Source organism: Dermochelys coriacea, chromosome 2 (assembly GCF_009764565.3).
Source record: "Dermochelys coriacea isolate rDerCor1 chromosome 2, rDerCor1.pri.v4, whole genome shotgun sequence".
NCBI classification, from domain to species: Eukaryota; Metazoa; Chordata; order Testudines; family Dermochelyidae; genus Dermochelys; species Dermochelys coriacea.
Window position 1 is genome coordinate 115371916 of NC_050069.1, and position 21052 is coordinate 115392967.

At 38.4% G+C, this 21052-nt stretch overlaps 1 protein-coding gene across 13 annotated transcripts in view; it reads right to left on the reverse strand.

Annotated features, from left to right (window-relative positions):
* HIVEP1 (HIVEP zinc finger 1) overlaps positions 1 to 21052 on the reverse strand; it is a 201857-nt gene that overhangs the window by 80040 nt on the left and 100765 nt on the right. The window contains exon 1 of one of the 13 annotated variants that reach the window (XM_043507038.1): positions 20024 to 20316. The exons of the other annotated variants lie outside the window; for them this stretch is intronic. The gene's annotated coding sequence lies outside the window, so the exon portion shown is untranslated. Of the gene's footprint in view, positions 1 to 20023; positions 20317 to 21052 lie in introns of those variants that run through there. 13 annotated transcript variants of the gene reach the window in all.

Sequence of the window (21052 nt, forward strand, 5' to 3'; positions counted from 1 at the left end):
TTAGTTAAAATGTGCTAGCTAACACATTTTCCATCTGTAGACATAGCCTCAGGATACGTCTGATAAAATAATATATTTTGCTTTTTCAATTACAGGAATAATTGGTTTACTGTGGAGGTTTCTGGAATTAGATTACATAATATATTTTCCAAGCTCTGCACAAAAGTTATAAATACTTCTTCCCTATTTTTCTTTAGAAAAGCATCAGGTGTACTAAAAATAACTTACTAAATAACATTAAATTATTAATGGCATTTTCATAGATTCTAATCTGACCTGCTGTAAAAAATAGTCCACAGAACTTTCCCAAAGTAATTCCTAGTGCAGATCTTCTAGAAAAACATCCAATCTTGATTTATACCCACCATGAACTTAGTAAATTCTTCCAATCGTTAATTACTCTTAATGTACACCTTACTTTGTCTGAATTTTTCTAGGTTCAACTTCCAGCCATTGCATCATCTTATACCTTTCTCTACTAGACTGAATAGCTCATCATCAAATATTTGTTCCCCATTTACATACTTATAAATTGTGATGAAGTCACACCTTAACCTTCTTTCTGTTACGCTAAATAGATTGAGCTCCTTGCATCTATTGCTATGAGGCATGTTTTCTAATCCTTTAATCATTCTCATGGCTCTTCTCTGAACTCTCTCTAGTTTATCAATATTCTTCTTGAATTGTGGACACCAGAATTGTACACAGTATTCCAGCAGCAGTCCCACCAGCGTCAAACATAGAGGTAAAATAACCTCTTCACTGCTACTTGAGATTTCCTTATTTTGGTATCCAAGGATTGCATTACTCCTTTTGACCACAGTGTCACAATGGGAGATCATGTTCAGCTGATTATCCAAAATTACCCCTAAATCTTTTATAGAATCTCAGCTTCCCAGGATAGTGCCTTCCGTCCTCCAAGTTTGGCCTACATTCTTTGTTCCTAGATATATACATTTATATTTAGCCAAGCCACATTAAAAAACATAGGCTAAGTCTATACTGCAGTAAAAGACCTGCGGCTTGCGATAACGGAGAGAGGCAGGAGTAAGCTGGAGGAAAAAAAAGGGCAGACAGAAAGGAACACCCAGAATCAAATAGTCCAATGCAGTCTCATAACACCACTCGCACACAAGTGTTCTAAAGGTATTGGGGGCAGGGAGACTCCACCTAAGTCTCCAAGCTCCCATGCAGTTCTGGCACCAGCAAGGGAATTCTCTACTACTTCCAAGGAATGGCTTAGTCCTGATAACTCTGCTGTTTTTCCCTCTCACCCACAGATTTAGATGAATGCTTGGGTCCTGGTCCCCCTTGAGAAGGCACACCCCAGGACTGGCCTCTTATAGATCTTCACTGGTACCTCTCCTTATTTTAATCACATTGTAGTAAAAATACACCACCAATATCAAGGTACAAAAACTATATTTAAATCTGAGCAGGCATTAGCAGCATCAGCTCTTATATCATTGCCAGGAGAAAACATTTAGCTCCTTCTAGACCTACTTATCTTGACTCTAGTAAAACAAAACAAAAAACCATTTCACAATCACTGCTTTGACCAGAATAATCCTGCTAACAAATACATCTGATTTTCTTCTCGCTTTAGGAAACTGGATACAGTACCCTCTTAAAATGTGTTTCACTAGTGAACTACTGCTTCTGCTGCATTTTTATTCAATTCCACAGTTGTCATTTGTAAAACACAATTTAGAAAATGATTACATACAGTATGGATTACTTGATACTCAGAATTCTCTCCTAAATTTTGTAAGATAACATCCATCTGCCCATCAACCAAAGCTTTTATATTTCCTCATCACGTAGTGTTTGAGCACCTGTGAGATATACCCACGTTACAATTGGAAGTATCAAGTCAATCACACATTAGTGCAGCAAAAAGATTCAGGTGAGTTAACTGAAACTTTCAATTGTATTCATTACGCAGCATTTTCATTAAACATCACTACCTAGGCAATAAATACCATTTTACATCTCAGATTTGTGTTATTAAAAATAACCTGCTTTTCTAATAAAGCCATCTTTATTTGACAAGCATCCAACATAAGGATCGTTCCATGTCAGATTATTTCTTCAGCAGCACAAGTTACAGCTAAAACTTTACACCATATCACAGAGAGAACTGCCATCTTCAGATATATAGATGGTATTTTCCTTGAAAGTCACTTGTATTCTATTCTGTATACGTTCTTATACCATGCTCATCAACATAGTACGAGCACCTTCCAGTTATCCATTAAACTAATATCTGGCATATGTTAATTGTACTCTTATCCTCTCCCCAGGGGGAGAAATGTGTGCAGTGAAGTGTCTTGTTTTGATAGGAGTGTGTGTTTGTTTTGGGGGAGGGGATTTGAGGGGGGTTATTTTTTATAATATGCATGTTGCTATGTTAGAGAAGGCAAGGTTGAAGAAGCGTGTCTTGCACTTGGACGTGATGAGGCATGTAAAGGAGCAAGTTAAGCTATGAGCGAGTAGGTGTAGTACCTGGCAGAGTTATAAATCCCTTGTATTGAAGATTGTTTTGTTGGTCCCAAACCTCCCACCACTACCTTCCTGCCACAGAATCCAACCCTGTAAAACAGACAATTAGCAATAAAAAGTCACAAAAATGATGTTACCAAACATCTTTCGTTCTTACATGAACTTGCTCCATCACAAACCTCAGTACATCCAAGTGTAAGACACACTTCTTCAACCTTGTCTTCTCTAACATAGCAACATGCATATTAAAAGAAAAATATACAGTCCATAACACAGACCCCCGAACAAACAAAGCCCAATCAAAACAAGACACTTCACAGCATATACTTCTCTCCCTGGTTTCAGAGTAGCAGCCGTGTTAGTCTGTATTCGCAAAAAGAAAAGGAGTACTTGTGGCACCTTAGAGACTAACAAATTTATTTGAGCATAAGCTTTTGTGAGCTACAGCTCACGGTAATGCATCCGATGAAGTGAGCTGTAGCTCACGAAAGCTTATGCTCTAATAAATTTGTTAGTCTCTAAGGTGCCACAAGTACTCCTTTTCTTTTCTCTCTCCCTGGGGAGAAGATAAAAGCACAATTAATGCATGCCAGATGTTAGTTTAATGCATGACTGAAAAGTGTTCGTACTCTATTGATGAGCACAGTATAAGAACATGTATTAAATAATTTAAAGTCAAACTTCTGTCTGAAAGTGCTTTACCTAATACAAGTAACATCCATGATTATTGTAACTAAAAGACTACATGGGACAAAAATTGCCCCTATTTTTCCAGTTTGTGAACGGGACATCACTTTTGTATATTGTCAATTTCACCATTTCCCCTGTACAGTTAGTTGTCTCTCACCATGTGGATCTTTCATGCAGCAACACGGCATGAAAAAGAAGTTCTTACAAATGAGACAATATGTTTTGATCCTAAAAGGTGGAAGGCAGATTCAGAGAAGGTTTAATTGCTGAAACTACCTATTATAAATGTTTAAGTATTAATTTTTTGAGTTTAAGGTATTTCTTTAGGTGTAAAGTATTCTACCAGCCATTATCTATTTGATTAGTGACTTATCAGACAAAAGTGTATCAGGGAAATTTTCATAAACCTTTTTCTTACTGTTGACTTTGAACACTATCAATGTCCTAAATTATGTCATTTAAAAATTAAAATAATTTTTAAAAAAGATTCAACATAAAACACAAAAGGTAGAAAATAAAATACCTTCTCATTTTTATTTTAAGAAGTGCTTTGAATTTTTAAAAAGAGGGTTGATTATGTTAAACAACATGCTTTATAATTTTCAGACTAAATGTACACAAGCAGTGAACATACATACCACATTAGTGAAAAATTCAGTGCCATAATTGTGAATATATTAAACGTAATACACAAAGGCTCCAATCTTACGATCGTCTGTGTGTTACTTTAAGCATAAGACACAAGGTGAGGGAGGTGCTTTTATTGGACTCAACTTGTGTTGGTGAACGAGACAAGCTTTTGAACTACACACAGCTCAATGGGACTTGTACATAAATTATATGTGTGTTTGAAAAATCAGGTCAAAGTCAATCCTCCACACTATGAATGTAATCACCTGCACAATAAGAAAAGGAGTACTTGTGGCACCTTAGAGACTAACAAATTTATTAGAGCATAAGCTTTCGTGAGCTACAGCTCACTTCATCGGATGCATTAAAGCTGTAGCTCACGAAAGCTTATGCTCTAATAAATTTGTTAGTCTCTAAGGTGCCACAAGTACTCCTTTTCTTTTTGCGAATACAGACTAACACGGCTGCTACTCTGACACCTGCACAATGTTATCTTATTTGATACTATCTGAATTGATTATTAAACTTGCTCAAAAAATAGGCTGACAAAGATAGATAGATCCTTGGGTGATGACTATTTGCATCCCTAGGTTAGAAAAATAAAAACAAACAAACAAACCCAAAGAATTAAGTATCTTCTAATCTGTGGGGACAGCCAAAACCCACAGTAACTATCAAGCAAACCACTCAGAAGTAAAGAAGGTGAATCATCACCAGCTGAACCATCACCAGCTGAATCATCTCATGAAGGCATCCTTTTACATTGTATGAGTAAGTAATATCTTTAGTTTTCATTACACTGAAGGATAATAACTATCCCAGTAGCTCCACAAAGCAAGGCATTGCTTTGTTTACCTCAGATATTACCTGTGACACAAGACAATTATTTTTTATTTATAGCTATTTCAATTATATAACCAAGTACAAATAAAGATAGTGACAGTGTCTGCACTTGCAGAGTTTCTAATCAACAAAATACTGAGATAATTACTACGCAGCTATGCTAATATTCTACACAGAAAGCCAAATATTACCTATATACATAGAACTGAATGATCATTATAGCTAACATGTTCTTAATTATGTAAGTTGCTGGCGGAGTCACTATTCAACATTTAATTTCTGCTTTATATGCGCTCTCTCTCTCTCTCTAACTCAATATAGGGGATTTTTTAAAAAGGAACAATATAGAAACAGTATGAAAAAGGTAAACAAAATAAAACGCAACCATAACAGGCAAGTTTTTCCAAGTTAAATTTTAAGAAATCAGAGAAAAAAACACAAGTATCCATTCCAGATTCTGACAGGGAATAGTTGAAGTAAGCAAAGGATGGCGATTTCTTAGCGAATTCATGGAATGACAAGATATCATTAGCACTGGTCTATGGCAGGGGATATACTGCAGGTAAGTTGTGGACGTATCAGTATTTTTCTTTTTTATGATATGTACCTCAGTTTACTTGATTAATAATATTCTAACTACATGGATTTGATTTTAAAAGGGGCTTTTAAAAAGAACAAGAAGGAAACTAATCAATTACTAAAGATAAAATATGGGGAGAGGAAATATTTCAAGGGTCATTAAGAGAACAGTTGGCTTCTTGATTGGGATGCACCTATCTGCCCGCCTCTACAGAGGTTAACAAGTTTATATTTTTCCAAGGCTGGGGCCTAAGATCAAAGGACACTAAACTGTTAAAAAAACAAAAACAAAAAACAAAAAACAAAAACCAACCAAACAAACAAAAAAAACCTGCCTAGGTAGGATGGGGACATGTGAGTGATCAGCAACTGCTGAGGGAGAGACCCCACAGGAGAGACACTGAGGGATAGCCTACACTGAAAAGGTTTTGCCAGCAAAGCCCATTAAGGGAGATACAGTTCATACTGGAAAACAGCGCTATTTTGTATAATTAATAGGGCTGTCAAGCGATTAAAAAAATTAACTGCGCAATTAATTGCACTGTTAAACTATAATACATATTTAAATAAATGGTATTCTATTTAAATATTTTTGGATGTTTTCTACATTTTCAAATATACTGAATTTATTTACAACACAGAATACAAAGTGTAGAGTGCTCATTTTATATTTATTTTTGATTACAGTATTTGCACGGTAAAAAACGAAAGAAATAGTATTTTTCAATTCACCTCGTACAAGTATTGTCGTGCAATCTCTTTATCATGAGATTTGAATTTACAAATGTCAAATTATGTACAAAACCCCCCCTGCATTCAAAAATAAAACAATGTAAAATTTTAGAGCCTGCAAGTCCACTCAGTCCTACTTCTTGTTCAGCCAATTGCTCAGACAAACAAATCTGTTTATATTTTCAGGAGATAATGCTGCCCGCTTCTTGTTTACAATGTTGCCTGAAAGCGAGAAAAGGCATTCTCTTGGCACCATTATCGCAAGATATTTACGTGCCAGATGCGCTAAAGATTCACATGTCCATTCATGTTTCAACCACCATGCCAGGGGACATGCGTCCATGCTGATGACGGGTTCTGCTCGATAACAATCCAAAGCAGTGTGGACCGATGCATGTTCATTTTCATTATCTGAGTCAGATGCCACCATCAGAAGGCTGATTTTCTTTTTTGGTGGTTCTGGTTCTGTAATTTCCGCATCGGACTGTTGCTCTTTTAAGACTTCTGAAAGCAAGCTCCAGACCTCGTCCCTCTCAGATTTTGGAAGGCACTTCAGATTCTTAAACCTTGGGTCGAGTGCCATAGCGATCTTTAGAAATCTCACATTGGTGACTTCTTTGCCTTTTGTCAAATCTGCAGTGAAAGTGTTCTTAAAATGAACAACGTGCTGGGTCATCATCCGAGACTGTTAAAACAGGAAATATATAGCAAAATGTGGGTAAAACAGAGCAGGGGACATACAATTCTGCCTCAAGGAGCTCAGTCAGAAATTGAATTAATGCTTATTTTTGAATGAGCGTCATCAGCATGGAAGCATGTCCTCTGGAATGGTGGTTGAAGCATGAAGGGGCATACAAATGTTTAGCATATCTGGCACGTAAGTAACTTGCAATGCCAACTACAAAAGTGCCATGTAAATGCCTGTTCTCACTTTCAGGTGACATTGTAAATAAGACGTGGGCAGCAGTATCTCCTTTAAATGTATACAAACTTATTTGTCTTAGTGATTGGCTGAACAAGAAGTAGGACTGAGTAGACTTGTAGGCTCTGAAGTTTTACATTGTTTTGTTTTTGAGTGCAGTCATGTAACAAATAAAAAAATCTACATTTGTAAGCTGCACTTTCACGATAAATAGACTGCATTACAATACTTGTATTAGGTGAACTGAAAAATACTATTTTTTATCATTTTTACAGTGCAAATATATGTAAGCAAAAATAATATATACTGATTTCAATTACTACACAGAATATAATATGTATGAAAATGTAGACAAACTACAAAATATTTAATAAATTTCAATTGGTATTCTATTATTTAACAGTGCAACTAAAACTGCGATTAATTGCAATTACTTTTTTTAATCGCAATTAATTTTTGAGTTAATCGCATGAGTTAAGTGCAATTAATAGACAGCCCTAATTTAATTAAAAAGTTTTGCTTTTCCAAGTTGATCTTTTTCATATTTATTCTTTATTTTGTCTCATATTCCATGAAATGTAAATATCAGTTGTGACAAAGGTAAATTACAAGAAAGGTGGAACTGATAAAATTGAAAAGCCTTTGAAAAACTAACCACCACCACCACCCTAAGACTCAGGGCTAGCTGAATTAAAAATGAACACAGAGGTTTCTCAGTTGTTCCCATGGTCAATAAATTCGGCATTGTATTCAATACAAAACGTGCACATTTTTGTGAATGGTGAAAGTGATATGAGTTGGCCAGTAGAAAAAGATTTCGGAAACTATCTGAGCACAAAATAAAATAAAACCACAAGGATACATTACTGCTTTGTTAAAATTCCAGATGTGAACATTTCTAACTAGATTTATCCAATAGCCACACCTAGTTTTTGCTCTATTCCTAGAGCTGCAACAAATGAGTTTTGCTTAAACTAAAACTGGCAAATTAGGCTCAAAGTTGATTTTAATTTTTTTTTTTTTAAGTTTTAAAAACCACCAGAAATTTGGTGTAAAAGTCTCCTGCGACCTGTTGAGTGCCCTCAGCCCATTCAGTTCAAGTCAAAGGAGCTGTGTGTAGTGATCACCACCTTCCTAGGCAGTTCTCAGCAGCTCACAGGATCAGGGTCACAGTGAATAAAACTTGACAGATATAAGCCTATTAAACCTGAAATTAGATTTCAGATGTCAATTTTTAAGATAAAACTTAAATGCTGAGTAAAAGAATACTGTGTGAGAAGTGTAGCAACCCACGCAATCTCTAGGCAATATGGAGATTTTAATAAGGAAATTCTGTCAGATGTTTACAGAGGATGGAAAGTGCAATGGTACAGACTTAAATATTCTCAAATATTCTTTGGCAACATAGCTTCAGTGGCATTCCAGCTCCAAATGGAAAATGCTGCTCATAGGGGGAGGAGAAGAATTAATCAGGAAAAATGGAAATCAGCAGGAAAGTTGTGCGTTGATTACCCTAAATCATCTGACTTAGCCAGACACTTCCGAAATTACTGCCTTGGGAATGGAAGGGAAACATTTTGGCATACATGCTTAGATGAGATTAGAGGCATAAGGGAGAAGTCCTGTATTGCTGCTCACTCAAAGATAAAGAAAAATAAAATTGTATTAAGAAAATTCACTACTATATTCAAAGCACATAAGCAGTCTCAGGGAGCAAACAACTATAAAGTCATTTTATCTTTTTAAAAGAAATGCCAGAAACTGAACTCTAGTAGCTACTAACCTGTTAACACCAATTCAGGTAGGTATTGAAAGCTGAATTTGCAGGATACTCAGCACTTAGCAGGACCATGTCTCAAACAAATACTGATTTCCTCTGACAAAAAGAGGATTCAAAGTTTTATATTAAAGGAGGCCAGGCAGTCATAAATCCACTGTTAAAAATGGATTACTTTCATGCCCTGATCCTGCAAACATTTAAGCACATTCTTAATTTTAAGCCAATGAGTAGTATTTCTCACATTACTATTTTCTTCCTGAAATTGTTCCCATACATACCAGACAGGTTTGAGAATATAACTGCACTCTCTTCATTTGCATGGATTAGGCCATCCTGCACGAACCCTGTAAGATACACTACTAATGGAATAAACTGTGTACCATGTCAACCAGAACTTAAGTTTTTATAATAAATGAACCCCAAATCTGGAATATTTGGAGATAAATCTACAGGAAGACACCTTTCTCCCCCTTAAAGGGCTTTCAACCTTAGAAACAGTTTTTGACCTAACCCATTAGAGATATTTTATGGTCAATCACTTTTATTCTGCATCACAATTTGTCTGTGTATTTGATTTATACTTTGATGGTTGAAAAAAAAAATTAGAAAAAACAGGACCCATTAATACCCTACTCATTACCAAGGTGTCACAACATAATTCATATTTCACTATTGGTATTGTGCCAAACATTACAGTAGGCGCTATGGAAACAGCAAAAAAGACAATTTATATAACAATTTACAAATGTGAAATCTTCTGTGATGGTTGTGACACACTGTACCTCAAAATAACACCCTGTACCTAAATTCCCTCTAAGCTGCACAGCTGCCTATTAAGCCCCACTGAGAGGCTCAGGGTTGCAGCGGGGAGAGATGCCTCTCCCACAGCGGACCTCCACGGCAGGGAGAGGCGCCCCTCCACGGCGGCCCCAGCACAGACCTGCCCCAGACTTGCCACGGCTGGGGAAGAGGAGCCCCTCCCTTGGCCCAGCCCCACTGGAGCTGCCACGGCCGGTGAGAGGTGCCTCTCCCCAGGCCCAGAGCTGCTGCAGCGAGAGAGGGCTGTAGGGCGTCCTCTCTCTGCACCACAGCCCTGGGGCAGTCTGCACCCCACACCCCTCATCCCTGGCCCGCTTCTGCACACCAATCCTCTCATTCCTGGCCCCACCCCAGAGCCTTCACCCTTAGCTGGAGCTCTCACTCCCTGCACCCAGTCCTCTGCCCCAGCTCTGAGCCCCCTCCCTAACCCAAATCCCTCATCCCCAGCCCCATCCCAGAGCCTGCACCTCCAGACAGAGGTCGCATCCTCCCCAGCACCCCAGCTCTCTGCCCCAGCCCTGAGCCCCCTCCCACACTGTGAATCCCTCAGCCCACCTACCTCCCACATGAATTTTGTTATGTCACACATCACCTCCATATTGGTGCACATAACAAAATTAATTCTGCACATGGACGTAAAAAATTAGAGGGAACACTGCCCTGTACTCCCATATTCGCCACTTGTATATGGTTATGATATTTTGTACAAAGTACACCTTGTGATATATCATTTGAAACGTCATTATTTGCTGAAACTCATTGTCCTGTTTAAATGTGTGCATCAATGTATAGCAAGTGATGACATTTTGCTATATGTCTTGTTACTGAAACATGTTGTAAGTCTGGGAAATGCCCACAGACTAATCTCAGAAAAAATGAAGGGCCTATAAACAAAAGACATGCATTTCATCCCCAGAGAGGGCTCAAGCCTCAAGTAGACAAAAAGGTCTGAGCAAGCAATTTGCAATTCACCTGAAACACACTACATACTTCACGGTACCCCAGTTGGGTGGAGAGTTATGCCTGAAAGCAAGGAGAGTATAAATAGGGGACAGTGACATCATCACTTCACCTTCCTCTTCTCCCCCATCTTTACGCAAGGAAGATCAGGAAGACAAATAAACTCCTTTGAGGCTATGGGAGGGGCTGGGTCCTGACTAGAACGCATCCTAGTTAGCAAGAACTGCTGCTGAAATGCTGGGTGACAAAAATTCTTTTGCTTTTAGAATTATTAGCATGGTAAAGTTTAGGAATTAGCTTGCAATTTTATATTTTGTTTCCTTTTGTAACTAATTCTGATCTTCTATGCCAGTACCACTTATTCACTTAAAATCTGTTTTATGTTTAATCTAAACCAGCGTATTTTTGGCTGAAGTGTTTGGGGAATCTACTCAGGTTAACAAAGGGTGATGCATAATCAAGTTCTTTGCAAATTGACGGACCTTATGAGGTTGTACCATTCAGTAAGTAACTGAATAGTGCAAGACGGTACATTTCTGGTGTGCAACACTGGGACCAGTGATATGTGTTGCCCTATGTATAATTCAAGAATGGCTGGGCATAGCACTCCAGTGTATGTCTGGAAATGGCTTGCATGCTAGAGGCTGGGGTGAACGGTAGGGAGTCAACTCACACAGCCAAAGAGATATAGTGCACACCCAGGGGGATATCACAATGGTTTAATTGTTCATGAATTGGATCTTTGTAACGTACTGATAAAGATTCCTCTGTTTACAAAAACATTCCCTGGCTAATAAGTAATTGCTGTATGCGACTTCTCTATTTATAATAATGAATACATTCACAGGTTCCACTTTCACTCTCCCTATTCACCTGTACAACAGGCCTAAGATGTATTAAATACTAGTAAATTTTAATCATTGTAACTAAATGTCGATAATACCAATCACATGTATTAAAATAAGTACAATTCATAAATTGACTAAACCCATAAAACAAATGACCAACTATTTATTGTAGGGTATAAAAGTATCAGAGGGATAGCCGTGTTAGTTTGTATCCACAAAAACAATGAGGCGTCCAGTGTCACCTTAAAGACTAACCGACTTATTTGGGCATAAGCTTTCGTGGGTTACCCACAAAAGCTTATGCCCAAATAAATCGGTTAATCTTTAAGGTGCCACCAGACTCCTCATTGTCTTTGTAGGGTATAAACTTTGTGCTCTTTAATAAAGTCATTACTGATTGGAAAACTGATGAATTTGCTGTGATCGAAACAGGTAATTTTAAAGCAGCTACACAAAACAGAAAAAAAAAAGGTTTAATACATATTTTAGAAAGCATGCTAAAGAAAATCCCTGGGAGTAACTGGTTACCCTCCAAGCTAAGTAGATAAATGTCTACTACAGACACATTTTCAACTCCATATTCTTATAGGCCTAGGAGATAAAGAATTCAACTCTTTGACCATTAAAAATAGCATTGCCTCAAAGTGATGCAAGTCACACATGTTTGGCAACAGGGAGTAAGGGAAAGCACACAGTATGTAATGTTTTTAATCACTGTCAACAAAACATACATATTGCAATGACAGGTCTGCATGAGGGGCAGGAGTTCATGGAGAAGACAGGTAAAGGAATAAAGGAAGGAAAATTTATGAACAGATTTTGAACAAAGCCTGATTTCCAATCAAACAACTTCTTAATTATTATTTTCAGCAAAATTGTTGCTACATTCTGGATTTTAATCAGCTGTAAGTGCACAGGAAGGGTAGATCCAGAATACTCTTCCGACTATGAGGTTTATAATGAAGAGCAATAAAAAAGGGTAAAGCTTAGATGCTTTGTTGGCAATTCTTTCCATTACCTGTAAGTTACAATAAAACACGAGTTTGTAAAACAAGTTCTGGAAAGATAGAAGAGAAAATCTGAAATGTCTGTAAATGGTAACTTTTGTGTTTCTCATGTAAAATTAGTCTTTATACAAGACTATATGTATTTTATTGACAAAGACCCAGATTTAAAATATATTTGGGCATTGCTGTGATCAGCTTTGCTACACCTAACTAGCTCAGGAGATTCAATCCCGGTAATTTACAGTAATTTAGGCTATCAAATGTCTATTTCACTTTTGAAAATGAGACTTAGGGTATGTCAAAACTGCAATTAAAAACCCACAGCTCGCCCATGTCAGCTGACTCCGGCTCACAGGTATTGGGCTAAGGAGCTGTTTAACCATGGTGTACACTGCAATTAAACAGCCTTTTAGCCTGAGTCTAGAGAGCCCAAGTCAGCTGACACAGGCCAGCTATAGCTTTTTAATTGTAGACATACCCTTAGGCTCCTAAGTCAGTTAGGTGTTGCAATGCCTATATACATTTAAGAATCTGGACCCAAGTCAAAAAGCAAATATGAAATGATTATTTGAAAACAATCTAACAAATATTTAGTAGACTCCTAATCTAATCAAACATGGCATCATGACACATGAAAAGATATATGCACAAACGTTTTACCAATTTTAACTTCATGTTATATATAACCTTGTAAAACATACAGTACCCACTCTTGGGAGAACCATGTATCATTTTGTTTCTTTAAAAAAAACAAAAAAAAACCCCAACACCTCCTTTCTGAAAAACATTCATTACAAAGTTACTTTATTAGCTTACAAGTTAGGAGGAGAATTAACTATCATCTTATACACCTATAGAATACTGGTGCTATGCAACCTGCACATCAAGACCCTGTTTTTTCTTTATTTTTAAATTCATGCTCAATTTCATACATTCCGATTCAAGATGAGGGGTTGGTGAGGACTGCATGGGCGAAAACCACAGTAAGCTGCCACAAAAACAAGCACCCTATTCCATATTGCGTTTGGAAATGAACAATTAACTCTGGAGGGAGTTCACTTGAACAGTTATGTGCCAAAGAGTGTATCAAGGGACGCCCAAGTCTTCAAAAGGGTTTCTGTCCTTTAAAGAGATCAAATCAACTCTTGGTCAGAACAGCAGAAAGACTTGCATCCAACTTATTAAACTCATTTGCAGTAAGATACTTAATTTTTGGAACTGAGACTTCTAGAAAATATGGTGAGTGGGAGAGGAAATCATAATAAGCTACTATACTAAAACAACTGAAAATACAGAGATTGTGTAGTGTCCTGGGGCTAGCATTTTAAAATATACTTGTTTGGTTTTTACTAGGGTACCACTAAGCTTCATGTTTTAATAAACATTCCCCTAGAACCTCTACAAATATTTAGATTTAAAATTGTCTCTCTTAAGATACTGTACCTTACTGCTTACTAGCTTGTATAAGTTTGGTTTCCCTGACCACCAACAGAAACATTTTCTATTCATCATAAAAGAATGGGTCTATTAAAATATATAGTTTTGCTTAAAGTTTCCAGGTTAAAAATGGGACCTGAAATTGTATGGTTGATTACAAAAATACAAACAATGGAAGAGGGGAAAAACAATAAACAACCTCTTACTAGTCAATTTCTCTTCTATCAGAAGGGGCACATCTGCCAACCATTTACCTGTGGGTTGAGTCTTCTTGACTGAGGCAGCTAAAGCTTTGCATAGGAGTGAACCTAGCCAGTAGATGACCGATCCACCTACTTCCCTCCAGAAGCTTATGACAGCATTAGTAAACTTCAAGAATATCTCAACTAAGCCTCATATGTAACTGAGCTACAACGGATGGAAACTGAATAAAAATTGTGTTACTGCATCTGTGTTTCTTAGGCAAATACCCAGCAATATTACTACATGTCCCCATCCCCAAAAACTGTTATGGAAGAGGAGAAGATAAATTTGACTAGAGCAACATTTTCCTTTCAGTGGTCAAGTCTGCTGATCCTCTGATTTTGTAAATAACCAGAAGTGAAGAGCAATGAAGGGAAGGAAGACAGGAGATACATATACAAATTACATGGTATCTATCTAAAAAATATTCTAACTCAATGAAGACTCTTCTGCCAACATGTGCATCTGCAAACACCTGATGGTTGGTCTTATAGCATTTGTTTACAAAAAAAGGGGGGGGGGTGAGGTAGAGGGGGCAAATAGCAAACCAGGCCCCTTCCTATTAGCTTTTCATGCCAGCCATGAGGACAAATCTCAAGTTCTTTCAGACAGAACAAGTCTTTCACGTTGCACACCTCCCTGATACAATAGCAGCTGCATTCACAGACTGTATCCTTTTGGACCCTGCACTTCACAGGCCAGCGAACAAGCAAAGCCGTGGATTTTTTCTACATTGCTCAGTTTTGCTGAGGTAAATCTTCAGCGTTCTTACACTGAACATGTGCCAGTTTGTCTTGGGATTTGGGCAGAAAGGCAGCATAACTATGTTTTGGGACCTAATTAAATTGATATTCTCTTGGGTATGAAGTTTTGAATATCCTAAAAAATATGTTATTGTATGAAAAAAGAATGAAGCTGTTGTGATAGCTTCCAGGAAGATGACCTAGAGGATTAGGTCTTTTTGTGCACCATTTCCCAAATTTATTCACAACATAGTTGGCTGATTGGAAGAAAGGTAATTTCTGAGAGTTCAGAAGGGTCTTAATGACATCACTGACCTAACAGGCTTTTCTTCATTTGGTTTTGTTCAGCAGCCACCTTAATAGACTCAGGCTTTTCAAGATCCGTGTGTCACTGGGCAAAAGGTAAAAATTGATCTTCTTCAAGTGGAACACAAAGGAGTTCACATATGACGAGGCAAGAGATCTCAAAAAAATCGGAGCCATCCTTAAACAGGAAGCCCTATCAGCATGACTCTTGCCCGAGCCCCTCTTGATTTTCTGTATCACCTTAGCCAACAATGGAATGAAGGTAAGTCACATAGCAGGTGTCTCATCCAGTCTTGGAAGAGATTGCCCATTGATATCAGCCAGTGGTCCATTTTCTTTACAAAATATATTCTCATCCCGTGAGTAAGAGCAAGGTATCATTTTATTGTGATTCGCTGGCTGGCCCAGCTCTGTGGTGATTCATTACAATGGCTAGGTGGGGGAAGAGAGTGTACAGCAGTTTTTCTCTGTTTGGACACTTTGCTCTTACTTTTAGGGTGCCCTTAATTGAACTCATTAGACTAATCATAGGTAATGAAAAACACTGTCACTTCCCTGTGGAGTCTACTTCCCATGGTTTTTTCTTCTTTAATATAATATAAAATGTATACCAAGTCGAAGTAACTTCCAGGACATTTGCATGCAATTGGAATATGTAGGTATGCTTCATGGAGGTCCATTGACTTTAGCCAAAACCTTTGGTTGGACACTCACTAGCATGGAAAATAGTTTTCATCCTGATCCTTCTGTATCTAGTTGAGAGCTCCGAGATCCAAGGACAACTCTGATTCATCCTAACTTCTTCAAAACAAAAAAGAAAACTGAGCACAAAATCTCTACAGAGGGGGAAGTATTTTGATCATCCCTGTAGACGCTGCTTTTGCTAGGCTGTGTATTGTAGTGGGGGAGGGAGGTACCTGCTCTTTCTTAAATCTTGTGTCCTACAACTCAAAAAGTACTCTCTCAGAAACCTCAATTTGTGCCGGGGGGGGGGGGGGGCGGGGGGACCTAGACTGGTCAGATGGGTAAGAAGCTTCCATCTTGAATTTGTTTTCTGCGTGCTCCTCAGATAGAAACAGGGACTTTCTCCTCAGTGTTGAAATATGGAAAGAGGAGCAAAAGCAACCAAAAAAAGTGTCACAGAACTAGAGAAAGAGGAGAGAAAGTCATGAAAACAGGTGTTCACAGAGTAGGACCTCGCTGTGCAACAACCAATGATGGGCTGAAATTCACCTTCACTTAAAAAAAATACACATACAAACAGATCAGTTATAGTTTGAGAATATTACCGTTCAGAAAATCTATAGGAAGTAAAAAAAATACTAAATTCAAATTTCCTGTGTATTTCTAGATGCAAATAAAGTGGCTTTAGAATGTCAGACAAAACTTTATCGATGGTTGTAGCCATCAATATACCCATGTCAAGAAATACAAGTGCCCTGGTAAACAAGCCGGGGGTTCACATTGCTGACAATCTTTTTGTCTATTTTTCCTTTTTCTGTATTTGTATTTCATAATTGCAAACCAAATTTCAAATACAATATTATGGTTTTAAAGGATTATCACATTCCTTGGGTGGTCAGAAGTATTTGGCATTTTGCTTCATCAATTAATCAAAGACACCTATGTTAAGATGACAGTAACTCCTCACTTAAAGTCGTCCCGGTTAACATTGTTTCGTTGTTATGTTGCTGATCAATTAGGGAACATGTTCGTTTAAAGTTGCGCAATGCTCCCTTATAACGTTGTTTGGCAGCCGCCTGCTTTGTCCACTGCTTGCAGAAAGAGCAGCCCGCTGGAGCTAGCTGGTGGGGGCTTGGAACCAGGGTGGACCGGCACTTCCCCGCTCCCCTAAGTTCCCTGTGCAGCAGCTGCCCAGCAGGCTACCAATTGCTGGCACTTCAGTTGTCCCTTCCCCCACTGCCATGTGCTGCTCCTGCCCTCTGCCTTGGAGCCAGTCCTGGAGCCTCCTGCTTGCTGGGGGGGGGGGGCTGATATCAGGGTGTGCCCCCTCACCCCTGCTCCTGCCACCCGCTTACCCTATCTCCATAGAGCTGGGAGGTGGACATGACAGGGTTCAGGATAGAGGGAGCTTGCAGGCAGCAGCTGCTGTCTAAACTTCCTGATCTAAAAAGGTCAGCATACTTAAAGGGGCAGTGTGCATCTCTCTCTCTCACACATACACACATAGGGTGTGTCTCTCTGTCTCTGTCTGCCATGCTGTCTCCTCTCCCTCCATTCGTGCTGCCTTGTAGAATGTGAGGCTACATTAACAAAACGTGTCAACCCTTGAGGGCTCAGCCAAGTGCTAGTTCATCATTTAGCAGTAAGGCATTCCCTGGGAAATATCCCACCCTCTGACTCCACCACCTCAACGAAGCTTCACTATCATCATTGCTGTGTTACAGTATTAAATTGTTTGTTTAAAACTCATACTGTGTATACATATAAATAAATAATATAGTCTGTTGTCTGGTGCAAAAAATTTCCCTGGAACCTAACCCTCCCATTTACATAAATTCTTATGGGGAAATTGGATTTGCTTAACATCGTTTCATTTAAAGTCGCATTTTTCAGGAACATAACTACAACGTTAAGCAAGGAGTTACTGTATTTCACTCGTTAATAGATTTAGTATCTATTCAACTAGACATAATATCAAATGTGTAGTTTGTGTGCCTGTTTAAACATTAAATTTCCCATTTATTTTATCCTGTTTAGTGATCACTTTTTCTAGGTCAATTAAAATATCAATTTTTAAATAACTTCTGAAGAGTAACTGCCATATTTATTCACAATTAATACTCCATGAGTAATCCCATTAAACCCAGAGTTACATATTACTCAGCATGAGTAATGATAGCCTAATTTGGCTCTACTAACAACAAACTACATAAACGTCAGTCATTAAAAATTGAAATCTCCCACTTCTAGTAGGTCATTTTAAAAGGTTTGATAGTTGTAATTTAATTGCTTTATATGTTATGGCAAACAAAGGATTCAGAAATTACTATTGTTCCATAAAAAAATTAGCATAAGCACAAAGACAGATTTGGTGACAGTTGTCAAAAACAAACCTGGACAAAAACGGAAAAAAGAGACAAAGACACCACTCTGAGTTACCACTAGGAGTCAGCTCTGTACAGGTCAGGACTAAGTACTTGAGTTTATTCAATATTTATAGAATACTGTATAAAAAAAATGAATACTTGTGGCACCTTAGAGACTAACAAATTTATTTGAGCATAAGCTTTCTTGAGCTACTGCTCACTTCATCAGATGAATTCATCGGATGCATTCAGCTGTAGCTCACGAAAGCTTATGCCCAAATAAATTTGTTAGTCTCTAAGGTGCCACAAGTACTCCTTTTCTTTTTGCGGATACAGACTAACACGGCTGCTACTCTGAAACCTGTATAAAAAACCTAAAGTTATAGGAAGTTTTAACAATCACTTATTTTCCATGCGCGCAGGACAGAGTAATGCAATCTTCCTAGTACATTATGAATCTAAATTGTTTGCATGAAAAATGCTTCTTCTCAGATAGTTAAGTTACTGCCTAATCTGCTAAGGGAACAGTCTTTATCAAAATATTATGAAACTGAGACAGAGGTAAACAGAAAGCAAATCACAATGCTTATTTGAACTACTCAAACACGTTGATGGATTGCAGATTAACTGTAACCACTCAGGAACAAACCTAGATGTCATTTCTGCCAGCTCACACTCAATAACTATATAATGCACAACAGCAGTCAAAAATGTAAACAAGATGTCAGGCAGTATTAAGAAAAAGACAGACAATACTACGACAAATGTTATAGTGCCATTAGTACTACGATCAGCGTAGGATACAGCCAACAAGATACAGCAAAAGTACACAAGGTCCAAAGAAGGGCAATAAAAATTGTCAAGAGTACGGAAAGGCTTCAATATGAGGGGAGACTAAACGTTTCTCTAATCTTAATTTACAGAGATGTAAAAGAGTTGATATAATATAGGTATACAAAATAATAAAAGACATATACACAGTCAACAGGAGCACTCCTGTTTACCCTCTCTTATATTATAAGAGCAAGGACAACCCATTGGGGAAAAAAAGACAAATTTGAAGACCAATAAATATGATCTCTAAATGTTTAATATCATAAGTTCATCTTGGTAGTTGAGCATCTTTCAAGCTTTATTTATTTTAAAAGTATATCTTAATTCTCTTCCAACTTGTTTTAAAAATATATAATTGTTAGACCTAGCTTTTACACAGAGTTATCAGTTTTCTTTAGAATGGAATAAAGATAAATTCTTTTTTACAATACGTAATCAATCAGCTTGTGGAATTCACTATCACCTGACATTATTGAGGCTGAGAACTTAGCAGGATACAATAAGGAACTCGGCATATCCAGTTACCCTAGCTAGATTAAAAACGTTCCAGGGATAGACTACTGAATGCCTGGGGTTAAGAAGAAATATTCTGGCCTATAGGCTGTTATTAAATAATTGTCCATTATGGATGTCTTACAGCATCCCTCTGGAACTTGGTACTAGCTAAAGTTGGAGAAAGGATTTCACATTAGATGGACCACTAGATTTTTGTTTTAAAAAAAAGAATAAAGTTTAAAATAATTTTGGTTGCTTCAGAAACTGACATCCTTGGTTTTGCTTTATATGAGGTATCATTAGATGCATAGTGGACAAATGTCTATTACCATCTCATGGCATCCCTCCATGAGTAGCATCAACCAAAATGAAAGCAGACAAAACAAAAAACAAAAAAACAAAAAACACACACGTGGAACAGGCTCTTGTTTTAAATGCAATCTGACTGAAAGAGCTGTTCTCTAATGGGGCCCCTTTTAGGGCCAGCACCAGAAACCCTAGACATGGGACTGTTTCCTCAAGATGTTGCATTTTAATACCAAGGAAATATCGGCAGTGAAAAGAGCTCTCTTTCTCCACTTAGTTACAAACACTGAAACACACATTATCTTGCTTCAGGAGATGTGCAGCTTCTAGTTGCAGTCTACACCGTCATGGGTCATCACCATCACAAGCAGCTTGGGACGCCATCTTAGAGAAGGGCTGTCACTATGTCAACATCTGTAGAGCCCTCCGTGGATACAAATTTACATTCGCAGATGCGGATATCCATGGATATAAAGTGGATATCTGTGGAGCTGCAGGGCTCTACCAGGAATCGCAGCAGCTAAAGCAGCAGAATGTCAGGCCGCTGCTCACAGGAGCCAGCGCCCAGCCCAGGCAGCTCCTCCAGGGTGGCTGTACCACCCCCCAGCCCTGCCCACTGGGGCCAGCACTAGGCTCACCAGCAGCTGTCGCTGGTCGTGCTAGTATTCACAAGCGGCTTGCACGCTCCTGAACAGGAGTCCCTTCCATACAGTGGTTTGCATCTCCTGAAGAGTTCTAGACATGTGGTCCAAATGACTTCATAGAATGGAAGGCAATAAAGGTAAACAAACCTATGCTGATTAATGTCTACAACCCTCCATCAGTTAACTGGCCAAACCCTGCTCTGCCCACCCTTCTAGGATCTTCCATCTACTGTGGTGACGTCAATTCCCACGATGTCAATCTGCGATATCCTGAAAACAGCGCAGATGGAGAGTGATTAATGGAGTGGACTTCAGCCGCTAACCTACAACTCTTCTATGATCCAAAGCAAATGCCAAGCTTTCACAGTAGCAGATGGGTAACAGGCTCTTCATCCAACATTGTCTTTTCATCTTCCAGGCAACTGGTTCCAGTGGTCAAATGTGGAAGGTGCTTGAAGCTTTCCCAAAGTCTCAGCATGGGCTCTCTTTGATCAACACGGGCCTGTGGATATCAACAACAAAACAGCTTACAGAAGGCCCAGTGGAATTATCGGAAAGCTCAGTGGGAGGTCTTTCAAGCAGAACTAGAGATGTCAGTCAGTGAACTGGCCGTGAACTTCACATGTCCACACAATATTAAACAACTCCTACCAAACTTCTGCAAATTAGTTCAGGCAGCTGC